Source organism: Neophocaena asiaeorientalis, unplaced genomic scaffold (genome assembly GCF_003031525.2).
Source record: "Neophocaena asiaeorientalis asiaeorientalis breed wild unplaced genomic scaffold, Neophocaena_asiaeorientalis_V1.1 scaffold185, whole genome shotgun sequence".
Taxonomy (NCBI): domain Eukaryota; kingdom Metazoa; phylum Chordata; class Mammalia; order Artiodactyla; family Phocoenidae; genus Neophocaena; species Neophocaena asiaeorientalis.
In genome coordinates this window covers 48,422-55,559 of record NW_020171809.1, presented here as the reverse complement: position 1 = coordinate 55,559, position 7,138 = coordinate 48,422, and positions in this window count along the sequence as shown.

The following is a 7,138-nucleotide window of genomic DNA, read 5'->3' as shown; positions in this document are numbered from 1 at the left end:
TCTCTCACACCACACACACACCGTCCCCACCACACACACTGTCCCCCCCACACACACCGTGCCCACCACACACACCATGCCCACCCCACACACTGTGCCCACCTGTCCCCTTCCCTCACCATCCTTCATTAGGGACAGAATAGGCTCCCTGGATGGAGGGAAGAGGGAAGGTCAGGGCTCCATCTGTCTCCTTTCTGTGTCCCCTGATGTTTGGCCCTGTCCTCTCTGTCCTGCGTCCTTATTTCACCCCTTCAGGTTTGGGAGATTCCAGCCGGGGTCCCAGCCAGGGCCTCCGTTCCCCTGGTCCCACCTATTACCCTCTCACATGACCAGGCGCTGGACTGGGTTCATCAGAGCCAACAGGGGACCCCCAGTTCAGCGGGCTTTCCAGTGACGACAGCTGTGTGTCATTGTCATTGAGGTGATCGCAGGTGTGCTCCCAGTTGTGAGGATAACAGAGCTGGCTCTGCACGTGGGGCCGAGTCTCTCTCAGTGATAACATTTTGCACAACTGCCATCTGCTGTTACAACCAGGATGCTGCCATGGGTGCGGCCCAGCAAAGGAGTGCAGAGGGCCTTGTTTTAGTTCACTGACTTGTGTGTGTTTAGTGCTGTACGATGTAGCCATGTGACAGCCCTGGCATCCAGCCCTCTGAGATGACGCCAAGGTCCGTCACCACGGGACACCCTGTGCCTCTCTGAGCCACACCCATCTCCCTTCCGCTCTCACCCTGCATCCACTGGTCCATCCTCCAGCATATACTTTTGTCTCCACAAAGCACACAGTGGGATGGCCCGGCAGTGGCCCGCGGGGTGGGTCTCTCATGCTGCACGATCCCATGGACAGTGGTCCACGCATGCGTTTGTCTCCACTGGGATCGTCGCTGTGCCCGCATGTAGTCCGTGGCAGGTGGCACACTTGGCTCTTCTCTGCTGAGGTGCACTGGGTGGATCTAGTTTGGGGTGGTCCCGCTGGGAGGATCCCATGTGCAGGGCCTGGGTGAGCAGCAGCTTTGGTCCTGGGATCCTTGGGTGGCTGGGTGCAAGGTGCCGCGGGGTGTGTGTTCTGTGTCTGCGGGGCACCCCACCTCTACCCAGTCCATCAGGCTGCCGGCTGCTTCCTGCCCGACCGACTGCAGAAGCCCAGGGAAGGAAGCCAACGGCCCAGAAGGTTCTCAGCAAAGCGGACACTGAGGACACAGGGTCTAGCTCTTAGGAGCCTGGGGAAGTTTCCCTACTCGGGCCACCCACCCTTCTACCTTGAGAAGAGGGGCCCAAGAGTTTCCAGGTGTGCCGGCCGAGGTGACACGCACAGCCGGACAGGAGCGGAGGGAGAGTGGGGGAGAGGGGCCTCCCGTGCTCCTGAGGCACCACCAGAGCCGCAGGGACGTTTCCATTCACAGGAGAAACACAGCAAGTGGGAGGATCGTCCTGAAACTGCTTCCGAGGGGCTGGAGAGCGGTGGCGTCAGTGACCTCTGACCCAGACTGGGAGGTGCACGGTGGAAATGATGCCGCACAGCCCGGGAGGCGGTGGATTCACAGCTAGTCTGAGGTTGGAACAGGAAATGGTTAATAGCGATTGCAAATACAAACTTTTTGCTCTATCCTGTTTCTGAAGCATTTCCCAGAAGTTAAAAAAGAGCGCCTAATTTATCTGCCCAATTTAAGAATCAAATTAAAAAATAGGGACAAAATATTTTCACCATTTATTGTACACAAGAATAATAGTTGGCTTGTTTGTTAAGGTGGTGGGTTCCCAGATTTTTACCCCCTCACTTCTAAACTTTCTAGAATGCTGTTGGGAGTTTAAATGCAAATTTATATTTTAAATTTCCAAAAGTGTGTGTTTGGGTGTATGTGTTCATGTGTGTGTGTGTGTGGGTTTGTAGGTGTGTGTGTGTATTCATGTGCAGGTGTGTGTATGGTGTGTGCTCACATGTTTATGTGTTTTGTGTGCGGTGTGTGTTCGCGTGTTTTGTGTGTGTTCGCGTGTTTATGTGTTTTGTGTGTGGTGTGTGTTCGCGTGTTTGTGTGTTTTGTGTGTGGTGTGTGTTCGCGTGTTTATGTGTTTTGTGTGTGTTCGCGTGTTTATGTGTTTTGTGTGTGGTGTGTGCTCACATGTTTGTGTGTTTTGTGTATGGTGTGTGCTCACATGTTTGTGCGTTTTGTGTGTGGTGTGTGTTCGCGTGTTTATGTGTTTTGTGTGTGTTCGCGTGTTTATGTGTTTTGTGTGTGGTGTGTGCTCACATGTTTGTGTGTTTTGTGTATGGTGTGTGCTCACATGTTTGTGCGTTTTGTGTGTGGTGTGTGTTCGCGTGTTTATGTGTTTTGTGTGCGGTGTGTGTTCGCGTGTTTGTGTTTTGTGTGCGGTGTGTGTTTGCGTGTTTATGTGTTTTGTGTGTGGTGTGTGTTCGCGTGTTTATGTGTTTTGTGTGTGGTGTGTGTTCGCGTGTTTATGTGTTTTGTGTGTGGTGTGTGTTCGCGTGTTTATGTGTTTTGTGTGTGGTGTGTGTTCGCGTGTTTATGTGTTTTGTGTGTGGTGTGTGTTCGCGTGTTTATGTGTTTTGTGTGTGGTGTGTGTTCGCGTGTTTATGTGTTTTGTGTGTGGTGTGTGTTCGCGTGTTTATGTGTTTTGTGTGTGGTGTGTGTTCGCGTGTTTATGTGTTTTGTGTGTGGTGTGTGTTCGCGTGTTTATGTGTTTTGTGTGTGGTGTGTGTTCGCGTGTTTATGTGTTTTGTGTGTGGTGTGTGTTCGCGTGTTTATGTGTTTTGTGTGCGGTGTGTGTTCGCGTGTTTGTGTTTTGTGTGCGGTGTGTGTTCGCGTGTTTGTGTGTTTTGTGTGTGGTGTGTGCTCACGTGTTTATGTGTTTTGTGTGTGGTGTGTGTTCGCGTGTTTATGTGTTTTGTGTGTGGTGTGTGTTCGCGTGTTTATGTGTTTTGTGTGTGGTGTGTGCTCACGTGTTTGTGTGTTTTGTGTGTGGTGTGTGTTCGCGTTTATGTGTTTTGTGTGTGGTGTGTGTTCGCGTGTTTATGTGTTTTGTGTGTGGTGTGTGCTCACGTGTTTGTGTGTTTTGTGTGTGGTGTGTGTTCGCGTGTTTGTGTGTTTTGTGTGTGGTGTGTGTTCGCGTGTTTATGTGTTTTGTGTGTGGTGTGTGTTCGCGTGTTTATGTGTTTTGTGTGCGGTGTGTGCTCACATGTTTGTGTGTTTTGTGTGTGGTGTGTGTTCGCGTTTGTGTTTTGTGTGTGGTGTGTGTTCGCGTGTTTATGTGTTTTGTGTGTGGTGTGTGTTCGCGTGTTTACGTGTTTTGTGTGTGGTGTGTGCTCACCGGTACCTGTTCATGTGCTTATACATGGATTGGTATTTGTTATGTGTATATGTGTGTGGTGTGTTTGTGTGTGCATAGGTATGTGTGTGTTGTGTGTTTATGGGTGTGTGTGTAGTACACGTGTGTGAACACTTCCCTGGCCTCTCCCACTGGGTGTCATTCACACTTCTTGCTGGCTGGTCGCCCAGGCAGCTGAGCTGCTGCCCCACGGGCTCCGGTGCCAGCCTGACCTGGGTGGACGTGCAGCCGCCCCCGTAGACATGCAAGAGCTGCTGCCCTCTGGGCAGGCTGTCCTCAACTTGGAGGGCTGGGTCCCCTCTGCCCAGCCTGTGCCGGCTCACTCAGAAGGTGCCCCCTCGCCTGCATCCCTTGTCCTTCTCCTCCGTTGCCCGATGTCACGGCTCCTTGCGGGACCTGGTGGAGGTGCCGGCCCCTCGCTTGGCAGCAGCTGGGCTGGATGCTGGAACTTGGGACGGCGGGAAGTGCCTTTAGGAACAGAACCGGCTGGGTGGGGGCTGCTGTCCCAGCTGCTGGCCAGGACACCCTCCTGCTGCCTGCAGGCCCCGGACACACACCTCGATAGCGTGCTTGGGCTCGGGCCTCCTGGGGGGCCACACGGCCTGCGGTTTGGGGAGTGGCCCATGTTCCTGAAGCTGCACCCCCTCTGCTGAGGTCTAGGGGGCTGAGGTGAGCCCAGCACGGGCTGAGCACCACGCTTCTGCCCAAGTCTCTCTTCTTGTCTGTCTGTCTGCCTGTCTGTCTCAACCTCTCCTGCCCAGACACACAAGGTGGGGCCCTGTTGACAGAGCAAAGCCAATCAGCCGGCTGGCCTCGTGCTGGACCCTGTGACCCCTTGACCCTGACCTGGCTGCCAGCTTTGAGGCCTCCCTGCTGTGCTGTCCTGCCTCTGCCACCCTCCCCCTCCCCACCCCCGGTCCAAATGGGGCAGTTCCCTTGTCCAGGGTCGCAGTGAGGGGCTTCAGGGGAGCCAGCCAGGCCAAGAGGGTGACAGACACTCCTGCAGGAGACTGTCCTCGTGTCTCACCTGGGCTGCGGAAGGTCTGCTTTCACATGCTCCACCTGGAAGCCCCCAGTGTGAGGGCTGCCCCTGCCCTCCGATCAGGGCAGTGAGTGTGAGGGAGGAGGCCAGAGAGTGTCCATGGGGAGAGGGGCCTCAGCGTCTCCCTCAGGGGGGCGATCGTGTAGAAATGGTACCTGGTTTCCTGACACCACTCTCCACCCATACCCCACCCCAGACTGGGGTCATCAGTGCCCCAGGGAGGCTGTCATAGGTTAGAAGGTGGAGGGCAGCATAGAGGCAGAGGGCGTGGCTATGAGCCTTGTTCTTAGAGCCTGTCCTTAGCGGTGCCAGCATCCTCGCACCAGCTCCGAGGAAGGGCTTCTCCCACCCCACCTACGGGCTGCACAGTCACACAGCCGGACCCGTGGTTCCAGGACACGCCGCACAACCCAGGAATCACGTACGGAGTGGTGCGTGCGTTTTGCTTCGCCCATCGTTTCTCTGGTCAAAAGGAGGGGATATTTATGCCTGAAGAATTTGTTAGCTGACCCTGTAAGTAGTTTTTGCAGGGGGCTTGGCTCGTGGGTTTGGGGAGCACATAAATGGGCAGATGGATAGAGGTACGTGGAGGCTGACTTCCCTGGGGTCTGCACCTGGGCCTTTGGAACAGGCTCTGGGCCAGACTGAGGAGGTCCTGAGAAAGGTTGGAGGCGACAGGTTCCTTCCATTTTGAAAGGGTCCGTCTCATCACCCAAAGGTTATTTTCCAGGGCGGGGGGTGGTGAGTCATGATTCCAAGACTCTCCTCCAGAGTCAGAGACAGTTGGTGGTCTCGGAGTGGAGAGGCCTGCAGGGTGGCCTGGTGTACAGGGCTGTGGTCCGGTCTGGGCAGAGCGAGGGTGCCCACACCCAGCACGGTGCAGGCACAGCCAGGGCCACTGTGCCTGGAGGGGCTACCGGAGAGGGAGAGCTCGGTGGGGGCTCCTTGGGCCAGGGCTACAGCCATCCCCTCATCCCCCTGCACGGGCATGTGACAGGACAGCATGTGTGCCCACATATACACAATGGCCCCGGACTGACCAGCAAAATTCAGGACCTTAGAATTGCTATGATTGGCTGGGTGATAACCAAAAAACTCCCAGAAAATGGCTGCTAGAAGTTTATTTCTCTCTTGAAGAAGAAATCCAGAGGTAGGCGACCCTGAAGTGGTATTGTGACTCCAACTGCCCTCAAGGATTCAGGGTCTCAGCATGTGGTTTCCATCTGCAAGGTCACCTCATGGTCTAAGGTGGCTGCAGGAGTGCCAGCCATCACCTCTGCACTGATGAACAGAGAAGGTGAAAGTGGAATGGGAAAAGTTGGACTTTCCCTGGTTACCTGGTCCCATATTACAGAACCTTCCCCAAAGCACATTCCAATAATTTCCTGTTCTATCTCATTGTCACACTTAGCTGCAAGGAAGAAAGATGTCATCCAGTTGAAAGAGAGCCAAAAGGAAGTTTGAGAAAGGAACAAGTCACTTGACAGGATCAGCTGTAGTCTGGACACAGACGAGGAGAGAATCAAGGAACTGGGAGAAAAATGAGAAGAAACTGCTCAGCATGCAGAGTACAGAGGCAGAGTCCTGAGACAGGTGGATATAGGGAGGAGGCCCACAGGGAGGTGAACAGGCCGTGGGCAGAGCATTCACTGGGGGCGAAGGCTATGCTAAGTCTGCGCCTTGGAATTTCTAGGTGGCTCTGGGCGTGAACAGGCTGCAGGAAAGGCCTGCAAGGCCCGCTCCCAGCAGGGGTGGATGCAGCGATTCTTGAACCTGGAGCCGGCTGCCCGGCAGGTGCCGTAGCCCTCGGCAGGGGACACAGAGCAGGCAGCTCGCTGCTGTGGGCACTGCCGCTTGCCCAGAGGCCCAGGGGCAGGGTCCACGACCCTCATTTCGGGAGGGGTGCTCCGGATGAGGCCCGCTCTGGCCTGGGAGCTGCCGAACGGCCTGGGGGGAGCATCCTTTCCCGCCAGCCGCGGCGCTGGGGGACTTGCTGGCTGCTGAGCACGTCCCGACAGTCCATGTCCCTGTTTCACTTGGTCAGAGCTTTTCCTCTCGTCAACATGAGCCGCCGTTTCACAGCCTTGGGCCCACGGAGAAACCCGCTTCCATGGCACTGGGCCGGCCAGCTCCTCGGCGGAGACACGCTGCCCAGTGGACAGGGCGCTGGGTGCCGCCTCCCCTGGGAGTTCGCTTGAGCCCTCCCCCCACCGCCCCGGGATCAGGCCCATCCCGGCTCTGCTCAACCCTCGAGCCTCCGCTGGCTCTTTCCTGCGAAGCTGGCCCACAGACAGCACAGGAGCCAGACGCATGCGCACATGCGGGGCGGAGCTTCCTCTCAGGGGAGGCGCAAAGCCCCAAACAGGCTGCATCTCGGGTGGAGCGGCCAGAGCTCCCAGCGCCGGTGCCTCTGCCGGGAGGGTAGTGCTGGCGGCGGGTACGGGGCACGCAGACAGCTTTGGGGGCCGGCTCCTTCAGGTCCTGAGCTAAGACTTTAGAGTAATTTGTGAAGCTGTGCATTACCTTTAAGGCATTTTTACGTAAACGTACATTTCTAGCCAATAAAAAGTATAAAGAAAGGAAAAGACTTGGGAGGGACTTCCCTGGCGCTCCAGTGGTTAGGACTCCACGCTTCCACTGCAGGGGACGCGGGTTCCATCCGTGCTGGGGGAACTAAGACCCCGTAAGCTGCGTGCGTGGCGCAGCTGAACAAACAAGCAAACAAACAAACACCAAAAAAAAAAAAAAAAA